Genomic DNA, 16,589 nt, shown 5'->3' on the forward strand with positions numbered 1-16,589 from the left:
ACTGTCAAAAAGGCCCATTTGGCTCTTGCCTCATTCCCAGTACTCGTCATGAGCTGCATGATGGGGCAGGGGTGGGGAGCAGTGAGGGGCTGGGAGAGTGACCGCCAGGACTTGGAATGAAAGAATCAAAGGGACGCAGATCCTACTACCATATTACAGACTCTATCGGGAGGTCCACCCACAAGCCACTGGATCACCTTTCAGATCCCCCAACTGGCCTACCAGTTACTTCTAGAGCCCCAAATGCCTCACCCACACCCACCCACCCCACAGCAGGCTCCCTGTGCGTGCTCCCAACCAGGGCAAGAGCCAGCTGCTGCAGATAGCTTGTAAGCATGCTCAGAAAGCCCCTCTGATTCTGCAAGCCTGGGAGACAACACAAGCCTGAGCATTTAGCACCACCCTCGGAAAAGCAAGAGGGAGGCTGGCAGCATTCAGCTCGGTGCTTTGCAGGATCCAGAGAAGGCATTCAAGAGGGGTCAAGAAGTGTGGAGCAGGTATATCCATAAAGGGTTTGAGAAAGCCTCAGAATCCCTAGCAGGGCTACTAAAAGATACTTTTCTCCTGAAGAAAAATCAGTAAAGACTGGAGGAGGTGACTACTACTTCAAATGCAAAGACAGAAGTGCAAGACTTCAAGGAATGTGAAAAATCAAGGAAGCAGGACATTACTATGGGATCACAACAATTTTCCGGTGACCAACGCCAAGGACATGGAGATTTGTAATTTACTTGATAAAGAATTCAAAGTAGTTGTTTTAAGGAAGCTTAATGAGCTATAAGAAAATACAGAAAGACAGTTCAATAAAATCAGGGAAACAAAAACAAAATAAGTTTAACAGAGATAAAAATCATAAAATTGTGGTTATTGCAGCACTGTTCACAATATCCAAGGTATGGAAACCACCTAAGTGTCCATCTATGAATGAATGGATAGAAAAAGGATGCTACAGTGTGTATATATACTATATGAAACATATAATATATATATTATAAGAAACATAATATTCCTTATAGATTATATATAATATTCCATTGTATGTTACATATAATCTATTATACATATATATGAATAATATTCCATGAAACATTGGAACATTATTCAGCTATGAGAAAGAAGGAAACCCTGTCATTTGTGTGAACATGAACGGCCCTTGAGAGTATTATATTAAGTGAGATAAGTCAGACAGAGAAACATAACTACGTATGATCACTTATATGTGAAATCTGAGAAAGCCTAACTCATAGAAACAGAGAGTAGAATGGTGTTTCTCAGGGGATGGGGGATGGGGAAATGGGGGAGATGCTCAAAGGATACAAACTTTCAGGTATAAGATGAGTAAGTTTGGGGGATTTAGGTACAGAATGGTGACTATAGTTAACAACACTATTATATATTTGAAAGTTGCTAAGAGAGTAGATCTTAAATGTTCTCATCACTAAAAAAAGTAAGTATGTGAAGTGATTGAAAGGTTACACTATGGTGATCATTTCACAATGTTATATGTCAATTATATCTCAATAACACTGGAAAACAATAAAGATCATTAAAAGTGAGGTTTAACAAAGTTAAATAAACTTCCCAAGGTCACAGAGTCACTAAGTGTCATAACCCAGGTCTGTACGACTCTAGGCCCAGTGCTTCAAGAAATGGAGCTAAGCTACTTCGAGAAGGGGGACCAATGACTATAGCATAGGTGACCTGAGTTACTCTCTACCTGAGCTGGAGGCCAAGCTCCACCACAGAAGAGGATTCCCAAGATTAAGCGAACCCTTCAAGGGATCACATAATAATATCAAAAATAAATACCATTTACGGAGCAGTGTTGACACGATACCAAGCACAAGCTAAATGCTTCATCTGGATTATTTTATGTTTGGCTTACAACAAATCTAAGGGAGAGGTATTACTATTATCCTTACATTGAAGCTGAAGAAACAGAGAAAATCAGAATTTTGCCAGCACTTAAATCCTAGACGCTAGGAATCATATATTCCTAATCACTTTATACCATCTCAAGTACTTCTGTGGAGTGAGAGCTCGAATTCCTCCTTTAACAATGCTAGTACTTGGAAGTGTTTTGCTCTTTCATCTAACCAGTCTTGGGTGAAGTTGAGCGGAGTGGATGAAGTAGCCTCCAGCTCCTCCTAGTGGCTCGAGTGGCCACTAACATTTTCTGAAGGGTTTAAGTAGTGTGCATCAAGGCAAAGGAGGAAACACCAGCTTGTAGGTTTGTCTAAAGGCCTGGTAGGCACAAAACACCTGCAATCAAACCCATCCCGAGCCTCTGAGGCCTCATTAAATGTCTGACATCTGGTAAACACCAGGGGACTTTAGCAAAAGGGGAAGAGTATCACGCAGATTAAAATGATAAAATTACCCCCAAATTAGTTCGGCAGATGTGGAGCAGAGACACCAGGAGTTTTGTTTTTCAGTTTCTTCCTTGCATTCCACGACAATAAATATCAATGCTTGTTATCCCAGCTAATTACACAGTTCTCAGCACCAAGGAAACTCCATTTTCCTTTCAGTTCTGACACACAGCATTTAGATGCATATCCTTTAATGACCTGCTTCTTCCTCTTTTAAGAACAGAGTGCTACAGCCATCAGCTAGTAATTCAAAATGAAAAGCTATTCCATGCTCCAACCCATATTCTCTTTAGGGTTAATTTTTAAGGCATACCCTAATTACAGGAATTTACAGTCTTTAAAAAGTGGCTATTTTCAGACCTGCTTACAAGACCACAATCTGAAGCATCAGTCAAAAACAGCTTGAACTGATTGCATCCTTCTCTGGAACAGAACATCTAGCAGGAGAACATCCATTTGTAGCTGGTCCATCTGCCCTGTAATTGAGGTTGCATTGCAGCCTTGCTCCAAACTTATTTCTGCAGGAAAACAGCTGAGATTCCTTAGATAAGATGTCAGAATATGTGCTACTGGAATTGCATCCACTTTGTTGGTTCACATTATCAGAGCCAATTTAGTGCTGAATTTAAATCACCAGAAATGTTGGTGATACAGCAACATATATCCACAGTAGCTTTTGTAAAGTCAGTCATCACTGCCTTGCTCTCCCCGGAGCCACTTGAAAATCCTCTTCATAAGACCCATTCAAAACTCAGTGAAGGAAACACATTGCTGTTGAATGGGGAAAAACATGACTCATTATGTACAACTCTGTATTGTGCACTTAAAAGCCATAAAAACCAACCTTTCCAAATCACAAGTCATTTTTAACCATTTGTTCATTCTTGTGCCATTATTCACACAAACAGATGATGTAAGATGCATTTTAAAAACAAGAAATGACGTTTAGGGCTCAAGCATCTCAAGGATGAGAACAGGGAGGCCCAAAGGACTCAATGTCTCCTCTCAGACTGAAGTGAGAAACTCTTAAAACAAGAACATTAATATCAGGGGCAAATCTTGGAAACAATTTCTTTTTTTCATTAAGACAAGTTTTATGAAAGCAAGCAGCAGGTGTTTTCAGAGGCTGGTATATTTATATTATGTAAACCATATATTGTTAATATATCTTTATGTGTTCTTTTCTCCAAAAATATAATCATTAAACAGTCTCAAAGAACTCCCCAATGTAAAAATAGAGGATATAATATCAGACTGACAAAATTTGCTAACAACCCACTATGTGCAAAGCCCTGTTTTGCTCTGAGGTACAAAGTGATATAAAAATTTGGTACCAACCGCCTGCCCCCTCCCTGTCTGTCTACTTTTAGAAAATTCTCTCCCTTAAAATTTGATACCTCTTCTCTCTCCTGGATGACAGCCTTACATTATCCCTTACAGCTTTGAGATTAAGAGTCAATTTTTGAAGCAACACAATGCTTCCAAGGGAGAAGTAGGTAAAAAAGTTGTAACACTCGGGAGCATGTTGTGCACTCGGGAGTGTGTGTGAACACACACACACGCACACACACACGCACACCAGAATTTATGAAATCACTCCAAAAACCCTTAGAATATTCAGATAAATTGGCTTTTCCATTTAGTTCCCTCTCTTGAAAAATATTTTAAGAACCTAGCCCCATCCAAATGCTCTTTGTTTTCTCCCAAATGCAGAACCTGTGAATGAGCATGATTTCAAGTCAATAGAGACATACATAATTTATAAGGGGATTTTTAAAAAAAATCATGCATTTCCAAACACAGTCGTTAAGGTTACAGAAAGTAATAAAAATGCAGAGAGCATCTTGCAGTAGAGACAGGCATTGGGAACACCCTACTGGCTCAGCCAGAGGAAAACGACCCCACTGGTTCACTTAGCAACAGCTGTGGGATCCAGATTACAAATTCCTCCCAAGGCAGTATGAATATGAGCTTTGAAATATTCATCTCTCCTCCCAATACAAATTTGCTGATCCATTGCTGTCTCAATATTTCTATAAACTAAAACACCCCACCCTCAGAGCAGAGCAAGTTGAATCCTAAATTCTTAGGAAATAAAATGTACGATGCTCAAGAAGGCACATATGAAAAGATTTTCCTTTGGAATCTCGAAATCAGTTGGCAGTGGGTAGCAAGACTGAACGCAGAGATAAAAATCAAAGATTCTATCACTATTTTAGGTTTTGAATCCAAAACGTAAACATATTTGTGGTTGGATTAATAGTTTCCTTTTGGGAGCCATCTCCAGTGAAACGCAGGCACATTATTACATAATTTAGAAGAATATCTTGTGTGTTGATTTATAAACATCACTACAGAATTGGACCAAAAACCATCCAGACTAAATTGTATGAAATCCAAGTTCACACTAACTGAGAAATGTCTAATGTAGCCGGAAGGTAAAATTCTGAACACCTAGCCTTAATTGAAATTGTGATAAAAGTTGAAGAAATAGTGAGTCATCCAGATTTTTATTCTAATTTTGGCTCAACAAGTATTGGATATATTCCAATCAAGTGGACAGTACATCAAGTGCCAAAAACACAAGGATGAAAGACACACGTCCTCTCCACAGGAAGCACTCAGTCTAACGGGAGACATACATACAGGAGAGTCCATTGTGATTTTTCACGAAACAAATCTGCATACGGTAAGGACTCCTAGGCTGTAGGTAAAGGAATTTCACCTGTTACTTCCTTAGCCACATTTTTAGAACCATAGGCTAATAATCAACTTAGCCATTATTTTCGCATTTAATAAGTCCCACCATTTTATTGACAATGTCCTTTAACACGAACTGTTTTATTTACTCTTCACAACAGTTCTTCTATCAAATAAGCAGGTAATGAAAAAAGAGAAACATCCATATACCTCAGATTTGGAAGTCATGTTTAAGAGCTTTAAAGTCCATCTGTTGGTATTGAACATACATGGTGTTATAATAAGAAGGATTCCAAACTCATGTTGAGGCCTAATGGGAAAGAAAGCCGCAACTGATTGAAAATGCCTGTCAGGGCACTCAGGACAGGAAGTAGCAGCACAAGTCTTATGTTTGCTAATCTTTTCTGTCCTTTTCTCAGCTGCTTTAAAAAACTACAATGAGATATCACCTCACACCGGTCAGAGTGGCTAGGATCAGAAAGACAAGAAATAACAAGTGTTGGTGAGGATGTGGAGAAAAAGGGACCCTTGTGCACTGTTGGCGAGAATGCAAGTGTAGAGTTTCCTCAAAAAAATAAAACTAGAAATAACATGTGTTCCATGAATTCCACTACTGGGTATTTACCCAAAGAAAATGAAAACACTAATCTGAAAAGATATATGCACCACTATGTTAACTGCAGCTTATTTACAATAGCTACAATACAGAAGCAACCCAAGTGTCCACTGACAGGTGAATGGATAAAAAAGATGTGATATGTATACACACAATGGGATATTACTCAGCCATAAAAAATAATGAGATCTCGCCACATGAGACAATATAGATGGACCTAGAGGATATTATGCTAAGTTAAATAAGTCTAAGAAAAGACAAATACCATATGATTTCATTTATATGTGAAATCTAAAAAACAAAACAAATGAATAAACAAAAAGCAAAATCAGATCCATAAATGCAGAGAACAAACTGATGGTTGCCAGAGGGAAGAGGGGTAGGGGATGGGCAAAATGGGTGAAGGGGAGTGGGAGATACAAGCTTCCAGTTATGAATGAAAAAGTCACAAGGATGAAAGGTACAGCTAGGGAATATAGTCAACGATACAGTGTTGCAAGGGTGACAGATGGTAGCTACACTTGTGGTGAGCGTAGGATAACATATAGACTTGGTGAATCACTGCGACGTATACCTGAAACTAATGTAACATTGTGTGTCAATATACTCAAAAAAAAAAAAAAAGACTAATATTATTAATGGCCCTTTACTATGTAGCTTCCAGCAACATTCTAAACACTGAATATTAAGTGGTCTTAGGTCTCTCCCGCCCAGATTATTCCGAGCCTTTACTCCAGTACAGAATAAGTTCCAGGATTTTTTTCCTTAGCTCCATCTTGACCACAGTGTTAGCCATTCAAAGTGAATGATCCATGTTTTAAACATTTTAAAATATTTCACAGTAGTGAACCAAAGAGTGCTCAATTTAAGTTTTAGTTGTCTTTTCATTGATATCAATATAACTTTATTACCCATAATGTGTTTGTTCAGCCAGGGTTTTATTTTGCCTCTGGCTACTCTTTTACTCTCAACTTTGGTCTTCCGCTAAGTGGTTCCTACTTCCTTACCCATCAACACTAATGATTTCTCAAATATTTCCAACAGCACATTTTCCCGTTAAATTTTTTTTTATAAAATCTCAACTTTGTGGAAGAAAATTTCAAACACATTTTAAAAATAAAAAATACTGACACTATTTTTATTTTATGACATTCTCTTATATATACAGAGAGTGAGAGAGAGGGAGGGAGGGAGAGATGGGGAGGGAGGCTTTCTTTGCATACTAACATTAACAAACTCAAATTGTCAATTTGGTTTCATCTCAGAAACCATCATTAAAATCAGGGAGGTAGACATTTAGACATTTCGACCCACGCCATACCAAGAGGTGGTTATTATTTAGCACATGAATGTCTGGTTCAGGTTAAACTGACTGCTGTGGAGGACCACTGAGAAAACACGCAAACCCAGAGCATGAAAGAAGTCCTGCAGCAGAACACAGACAACACAAACAAATTAAGTTTCAGGGGAGTCGAAAGTTATATGTTGATTTTTGACCGTGCAGGGTTGGCACCCCAACCCCTGTGTTGTTCAAGGCTCAAGTGTAATTCCATTCCAGAGACACTTCTCCAAGAAAACAGTTTTATGTAAAAGGTGAATGCTGCAATATTATTTACATAGTAAGCCATTTAAAACTATGTAAATGTCTAACAACAGATGGGTGATAAACTATCGTAAGTCTAAATGATGGAATTTATGATAGCCATTGAAATGAATGTTTAGTACAAAAATGTCTTTTTTAATAGCAAGTGAAAAAAACAGGATACATGATTTTATATAGTATTATAACATGTAAGTAGGATTTTTCATTAAATAATGCAGGTACATTATGCCAAATATTAATAGTAGTTATAACTCTATGTATACATAGATGTTCATTTTTTGGTATTTTCTAAATTTTTCTCTAAGAAAGATGGATTGCTTTTTTAATGAGAAAAATAATTTTTCACAAAATGTTTTTTCAATTTAAATAGTTTATTTATTTATTTTTAAAGATTTTATTTATTTATTTGAGAGAGAGCATGCATGCACAACTGGGGGAGGAGCAGAGAGAGAGGGAGAAGCATACTCCCCATTGAGCAGGGAGCCCGACTCCAGGACCCTAGGATCATGACCTGAGCCAAAGGCAGCTGCTTAAATGACTAAGCCACCCAGGTGCCCCTGAAGATTTTATTTATTTAATTTAGAAAGAGAGCACATGCAAGTTGGGGAGAGGGGCAGAGAGAGAGGTAGAGAATCTCAAGCAGACTCCCCAGTGAGTGCAGAGATGGAGGAGGGGCTCCACCTCATAACCTTCAGATCTCAACCCGAGTGGAAACCAAGAGTTGCACACTTAACTGGCTGCACCCCCCAGGCACCCCTCCACAAAAAGTTTTAAACTTCCACAATTTAAGAATAATTTCTTTGGCAAGAGCATGGATTAAATTATTTCAGCACTAAAGAATTAGTTGCACAATGAAATGCCAGTTGGTGGGTCATCACAGAGTGGGTTTTTCTTGTATTGGTTTCCAGGGCTGAGGTGAGGAGAGACAACATATCTAGTTATTGGCAAATCAGCCCCAAAAGAAACATCCCATTAAAGAGGGTTTCCGATGTTGGCTAGTTGAATTTAAATAAAAATAAAAATAAAAAGTAAATAAATAAAGAGGGTTTCCAAAATGATTAAAATATTTATATGCAAAGTATTTATTTATTTATTTATTTATTTTTAAAGGTTTATTTATTTATTTGACAGAGAGAGAGAGAGAGAGACAGCGAGAGAGGGAACACAAGCAGGGGGAGCGGGAGAGGGAGAAGCAGGCTTCCCGCGGAGCAGGGAGCCTGACGTGGGGCTCGATCCCAGGACCCTGGGACCATGACCCGAGTCGAAGGCAGACGCTTAACGACTGAGCCAGCCAGGTGCCCCTATATGCAAAGATATTTAGTCAATCATTTGTATCATAGAATAAAATAAGACTAACGTCAATGGAAAATACATATTTTTTTACATTTTGCTGCTGTGAAATGCACTTCACTGTTCAGGGAAGCGCCCTCCAAGTTAGAGTGTTAACTGGGGTGGGAGGGACAGAATAAGGTATGCTTTCCTAAGTGTACTTATTTTTTTAGACTGCTTTATTGGTGCAAAATTAACACACAACAAACACCACATATTTAACATGTACAATTTGTTTTGACATATGTACACACCCATGCAAAATTAATACAATCAAGGTAATGAACATTTTCATCACTCACAAAGGTTTCCTCGTACCTTTTTATAAATCCTCTCTCTGGCCTCTCCTGATTCCGCCCACATACTCTCTACTTGAATTAGTTCGTCACTACAGAATATAGATTAATCTGTCACTAGGAATTGGTTTGTATAGCCTAGAATTTGATAGAATTATATTGAGTACTCTATTTTTATGTGCTTTATTCATTCCGCAAAATTATTAGATTAATTCATACTGTAGAATATATTGGTAGTTCATTTTTATTGGTAAAGAGTATGCTATTATATAAATTTTGCGTAGACTAATTATATTATATACATGTATAAAATATAACTGTTTGCTGATCCATTCACCTGTTTATGGGCATTTGATTTGTTCAGATTTTGGCAATTAACCTTAAAGTTTCTTTGAACAGCCCTGTACAAGTATTTTTGGAAATAGACTTTCAACTCTCTTCAGTAAATATCTTGTTGCAGAATGGCTGGATCACAGAGGTGTGTGCAACTTTTTAAGAAACTGCCAAACTTTTTCCAAAGTGGCTATATTATATTTTTTTAATATTCTTTTTTTTTAATTCAGCAATAAATGAGAGATACAGTTCCTTCACATCCCTGTCAACACTTGAGATGTTCACACCTTTTAATTTAGCCATTCTAGTGGAAGTGTGGTGATATTTCATTGTAGTTTTAATTTGCATTTCTTTAATGGTGGATGGTGTGGTGTATGGTTTCTTTGGCTTATTTGACACAGTAGTATATCTTTTTTGGTCTATTCAAATTTTTGGCTCATTTTTAAAAAAATGAGTTGTTTATATTGAGTTTGGGGAGGTTTTTATATATTCTGGATATAAGTTTATTATATATATGTTTTTAAGGATTTTCCCTTTATTACTAGTTTTTAACAATTGGATCAAGATGTGACTTGCAATTGACTTCTTATTTCTGGGACTTGGGATTCATTGAGATTCTTGGATCTGTGGATTCATAGATTTCATTGAATTTAAGAATCTTTCAGCCTTTCTTTCATCGAATATTTTTTTTCTGTCCGTGTCCCCTTCCTTTGGACTACAAGTATATTCGCCACTTTTCAAGTTCCAGATTTTGTTGTTTCATATCTCATAGATTCTCTGTTCATTTTTTTAAAAATTGTCCTTCGCCTCTGTGTTTCATCTTCATAGTTTCTATTCCCAAATCTTCATGCTTACTAATTTTATATCCACAATGTTGCTTTTGTCATTAATCTCATCCAGTGTATTATTCATTTCAAACATTTTAGTTTGCATTTGCAGAAATGCAGTTTTTGTCTTTTTTGTATCTTCCACGTCTATACTTAATGTTTGAACATATAGAGTTATGATGACTCTTTTAATATTTGTATTTGCTAATTCTAACATCAGTTTTGAACCTGGCTTTCAATTGATTGATTTTTTTCCCCTTCATCATGAGTCATATTTTTCTACTATCTTGCCTAGTTGGCAGAATTACTGATTATTTTTTATTGAATATCAGGCATTATGAAATTTGGTTTGTGAGATGCTGGATACTTTTATATCATCATATATGTTCTTGAGCTTTGTTCTGAGTCACAGTTAACTTACTTGGATACTGTTTGAACTGGCTTTTAAGATTTGTTAGGCAAGACTAGAAAAGTGTTTAAAACTACTTATTTCCTATTATTGATAAAGACACTTCAGCGAGCTCCACCTGATGCCCTGTGAATCATGGGGAAGGGGCTATTTTCAGGTCCGTGTCACTGCCAGGCACTGTCACCTTGACGTCATTCAGGTGGTTCTTTCCCTGGCCTCGGGTAGTTTCCTCACACCATGCACTCATCGACACTATGCTAAAGCCATGAAGAGTCCTGCTTCGATATCTGGAGTAACCATTCTGTGCAACTCTCTCCTCTCTAGTACCTTGCAGAGGCAAACTCTAGCATCTTTTTGTCCTCAAATCCTCGGCTCTGTCTCTTCAACTCAGGGCGTTGGTCAGACTCTGGCTGGGTTCTGCCTCCATATTCTATGACCTGGAAACTCTCTCAAGGCAGTAAGCTCAGGAAATCATACGGTGCACATCATTTTCCCCAACCTTTCAGGATCACTGTCTTATGTTCCCTGATGCTAGTGTCTCGATAAGTCTTACTCCATATGTTTTGTCCATTTGTTTCTTTTTTCAGCTTCAGTGGAAATTCTGTTCTCAGTTACTCCACCTCAGTTGGAAGTGGACATACCTAAGTGTATTCATTTGGATCTTAAATGACAAGCTGCAAGGCTCAGCGTTCTGACTAGTGAATAAGGAATTATAATGTCCATACAATCATGGAAACCCAAATATTTCTCTGTGAGATAATTCATACAAAAAGAAAAAAAGATGGCTTTCACCAGAATTGTTATTGTCATTGAATGGGCATAGCTTTCAGTAAATGTCTTGTACTTTATCTTTTTAAAAATTGCTTTTTAAAATTAATATTTTTCATTCTATTCTTGATTAGCTACAGTTCTTAAAGTGCTATGTGTTAATTTTATTTTTCACTGCCAACTTAACGCTCTTCTCAAAAGATTATAGAGATAAATCTAGAAATTATTCATTTTACATTTCTTTTTTAAAAATTCAGGATGTTTCCATGTAAACTTAATTTTAGAAGAATATACAGGTAAAAACATAGTAGAGCAATGGGAATATTTTATAAGGAAAACATAATTTTTGTGTGGATAAAACATACCAACTTATGGAACTTTATATCAATCACTTAGACTCTGCCTACAGGTAAAATCACTTTAATTGCTTTGCTTGAGTTGATTGCTTGGTTGTTTCAAACTCCCTGGCAATTCAGTTAAATTGGTTGGACCATGGCATAAGATGAAACTGACGGGTTGTTTCACTGAAATGACTCACCATGTCAATCAAAAATGGCTGAGTTGGTTGTATATGGAGCCATAAGACAATCTGGGAATAGCAGTGTTATGTTGGGTGCTACAGGTTCTGGAGAATTCAATAATATTTTAATTATTTCTCTTTTTTTGCAATGTTTTTATCAAAGGACTTTGAAGCTCCTTAGATGCAAGGTGTCTTTGTTATTTGAGGAGTATTAGTAGTGATCACAATAGTCTGTGGCATGCGTTGTTTGCACAAAAGTACAAAGACTTAGAATAACCCCCTGTTCGCCTGATAGAACACTCATATAAACTAAGTTAAATATACACTAATAAGAAACTGGCTTAATGTTTACCCAATGACCACTGAAAAACTGACATAGAAACCTCAAGCGATACTCAAGAAATAGATTAGTATATTTATGCTGGATTTACAAAGTATATCATGGCATTTCTTGTCATTAAAATGTCAGTAAGCATTACAGTGACAATAGGTCTTGCTCAAAACTTCCTAACAGCAAGGTTTTTGAGGTTTCTGCTTAGAATTTTATTTTGTGGATGAAGAGACTTCAACAAAGATTAACTTGGAAGAACATCACAGTTTCTCTGAAGTCTTGTATTTGAAAGAGGCGTTGACACTTGCATATTCACTATTCTAGTTCTCTCCTGAGTCTGCATGTTTTCACAAAGAAAGAAACAATACAGGCTGAACTGAGGATTAGAAGGGAAATCACATGGTCTAAAATGGGAATTGGGGTAAAGGTAAAGGTGATCTACAATCTGAATGCAATGTCTCATAGACTCACATCCTTTTAGAGGCAGAAAATACGTTAACAGCCAGCTAATACGTTCCTTAAATTTGCGGATATTCTAGGAAGTGAAGTGACTTCACACAGAGATAGGATAAAGGCCCATCCACGCATGTCAACTGTTAGTTCTCAAAGTCTGGACTGGTAGATCACTAAATCTGTCGACACCGATATTTCCTCCTCTCTGACACACAGCAGAGTTTCTAAAGGTGAGACACATTTGCTGGTGTGGCCAGCAGCAGTGACTCTTCCTCCCTCTATGGAGTGGGATTGATACTCTCTCCTTTTTGCAAGGGACTTTGCTGGGAGAACTACACTGCTCCCACCCCATAGATCTAATGATTCAGGGAAATGCAAAGTGGTTTGTGCTTATTAAAAATAAGTGGGGAGCCTGGGTGTTTCAGTCAGTTGAGCATCAGACTCTTGATTCCGGCTCAGATAGTGATCTCAGGGTTGTGGGATCGAGCCCTGAGTTGGGCTCCATATTCAGCATGGAGTCTGCTTGTCCCTCTCCCTCTGCTCCTCCTCCTCTCCCTCTATCTCTCTCTCAAATAAATAAGTCAATAAAATCTTTAGAAAAAGAATCAAAAGCCTGGAGTTCTCAAATAGGGAAGACAGTTTAGGGTAGTAGTTAAGAAAGAGCACAGACCTCTGGTGTGAATCCCACTAACTGTCATGTGAGGTTGTACAAGCTTTTTGACTTCCCCAAGCCTTACTTTCTTATCTGTAAAAATGTAATAATTACTTTGGGCTCATAATATCAAGTAAAGGCTAATCACATGTAAAGTGTTGGACACAGATTCTATCAAAAAGTATTCACTGTTACTATATAATCAAAAAGGATTTTTCATCCCCTTTGTTTCTTTTCCTGGAAGATCCCTGTGATCTGGTAGCCCTTGGTTTTACTCATGATTCACAATGGGGAAAAAATGAATTTTTATAGCTTACAAATTTATGAGGCAACCATGTTTTCACGTATCAAATATAAAGTATTATAAACACATCATCTCAGAATCAATACCAAATCGTTACCCAAGTTCTCTTTCAGATTCACCTGTGGCCACAGGTTTCTGTAAGGCTTAGAAATACAGCAACGATGGAGCTTCAAAGTCAGTGTGCCGATGAGGGCCGTCACCCATGAGTATTTGGAATTGGTGAGATAGCTTTTTCCACATCCCCCTTTACACCCTCCTTTTTTTTCCCTTTCAGGCGAGCTGAATTTAAAGGACTGGGATCCATGTGCCCAGTTGATAACGGCTCCTGAAAGCTCAATGTAGCAGTTCAGTCCGGGAAAATGAGGTAGTAAGAGGAAAGTTTGAGAATCACTGAATCAATTTAATGTCAAGCGTCTCTTTGCTCTTTCTTTGTACTAGAACCAGAGAAAGGTATGTTGAAATAGTATATAAATAAATTATTTTCCTCTTATTTATTTTAAAAGATCTTTTGATGAATTATTAAGTTAATGAATGAAGGTAAGGAAAGTGGAACGAATTTATTCTTCTCTATACTTTTTGTTTGGACATGCTGCAAAATGAATGGCTCTCAGCCTTCAGAAAGAGTGTTCTTCCCACACAGTGTGCCTCTTTTACAGCTCTGCCACAGGTGACACCAAACACAATTAGCCTTTCAGTTGGGCTTTGCATTTTTCTGATCTTCTAACAACTGGGTGTCAGATATCTCAATGTATAACCACCCACTCACAACAAGATTATACATTAGATTCTTTGTTATCTACTTTTATGAAAGATTTCTGAAAGCTAAAAGGAATAAATTAACTTTGCCAAATCTGTGATAAAGTTTCTTTTTCTGATTGTTAATGGTATTTTCATGACTGTACAGTTAGTCCCCATCAAGGGCAAGATATTTACATTATCCTAAAAGGAGGACCCCGAAAGTTACATGGCATACATGGGGGGGAGCAAGCTGCTAAATAGTAATTACAGCAAATCTTTCCTAATATAATGTAAACATAAATCAAGTATGCAAAATCAAATATACCACTTTTACTTAAATTTCTCAGATTTCAATGATCTTACACCTAAGTTTTCCTCCAGGTGGGTAGTTTAGTGTTAACATTCCTGTGTTCAGGGGCACCTGGGTGGCTCAGTCATTAGGCGTCTGCCTTCAGCTCAGGTCATGATCTCAGGGTCCTGGGATCGAGCCCCGCATCGGGCTCCCTGCTCCGTGGGAAGCCTGCTTCTCCCTCTCCCACTCCCCCTGCTTGTGTTCCCTCTCTGGCTGTGTCTCTCTCTCTCTCTCTGTCAAATAAATAAATAAAATCTTTTAAAAAAACAAAACAACAACAACAAAAACATTCCTGTGTTCATACTTTGTATAGATGTGTGGTCTCGTGGAATGTTTGTGAGCAGAGATGATGTTTATCTTTTTCACCATTAACTTCACAAATAGATATTCAAAAGATACTTGTTTATTACTGAATGAAACATCATATAAACAAACAAAAACAAAATACTGACACTCAGAAAAAGTTAGTAGATATGCCCAAGGTCACACAGACAATAAATGATTGATTCAAATCCATGTCTTAACCTCAGGGTCCTCACTCTTAACCATTAATTAAGAGAGATTTGGTTCTCTTATCTGCATACCTAGATGGTGAGGACTCCTGAGGTTTTGATCATATTCAGCCCACTAGGTAATCAATACCTAATAATTGGTGATAAATGTGTTGATCAGTCTCCTTAAATTGTCAAGCAAATTAATATCTAGGTAGTACCAGGCCTTAGAGAGAAATCGTTGCTGTAAGTTCAAGGAGAAAAACGAGTATTGGCATTTATTTCTTGAGTTATGTAAATATGTGAGAACATTTTTGAGAATTTCTTTATTATAAGGAAAATCTTAAAAACTCCCAGGGACTTAGTAGCTCAAGCTGGCCCATGTGCTGAGACTAAGTTTCCCTATAAGACAACAATGTACAAAGTGAGCAAAGATGGATGGATGGATAGATAGATAGATAGATAGATAGATAGATATGTAATGGAATATTATTCAGCCTTACAAAAGAAGAATATCCTGCCATTTGTGACAAAATGAATGAACCTGACAGAGAAAGAAAACTACTGCATGGTATCACTTATATGTGGAATCTTAAAAACAACAACATCAACAACAAAACCAAACTTATAGAAATAGTAGAAAAGTTGCCAGGGGTGGGACGTGGGGGAAATAGGGAGAGGTTGGTAAAAAGGTACAAACTTTCAGTTCTAAGGTGAATAAGTCTGAGGATATAATGTAAACATGACGGCTGGTTGATAACATTGTATTGCATACTTGAAATTTGCTAAGAGAGAACTTACACTTTCTCACCAAAAGATGAAGGAGTAACTATGTAGGGTGATGGATGTGTTAATTAACTCAAGGAAGGGAATCTTTCACAATGTATGCATATATCAAGTCATCACATTGTGCACTTCAAGTATCTTACAATTTTGTCAATTATACCTCAATAAAGATTTTTAAAAAAACAATTAAATAAATAAACCTAGCTATCAACTGCCATGGAAGGAAAAAGGGAAGAGTGACTTGGAGATAAAAGATTAATCAAATTTGGGGTAATATTAAGGTCAGTCTTAAAGGATGAGTAGAAGTTTGAAAGGCAGGAGGGAAGAATTTATCAGCATATAAAAAAAAATGAGCAAAATTACAGAGGCATGAACATGTACTAAGTGCTTAGCTTAGAGAATGCCAGGCAAGTTCATGTGATTGGAATTTAGAGTGGGCAGGGAGAAAAGCATGAATGATCATACAGACCAGCCATCTTCATAGCCTGGGGCTGCAGAAGAAAAATTTTCAAGAGCTAATCTGGCATGGGTAATCTTTTTAGTAACCAAATTCTAGATACTTAACTCCTAAATATAGTCCTCTCTAAAACTATGTGAGAATGTCTCTGTTTTCTAAGTCATGCCTTATTTTCTTTCTTATCTTCCCTTTTCCAGTAGACTTTCTTCCACTTTACAAAAGAGAGGTCCTTCTCTTACACAACTTGAATTT

Source organism: Callorhinus ursinus, unplaced genomic scaffold (assembly GCF_003265705.2).
Source record: "Callorhinus ursinus isolate GAN/ISIS: 27379988/994484 unplaced genomic scaffold, GSC_fseal_2.0 scaffold9, whole genome shotgun sequence".
Lineage (NCBI taxonomy): Eukaryota > Metazoa > Chordata > Mammalia > Carnivora > Otariidae > Callorhinus > Callorhinus ursinus.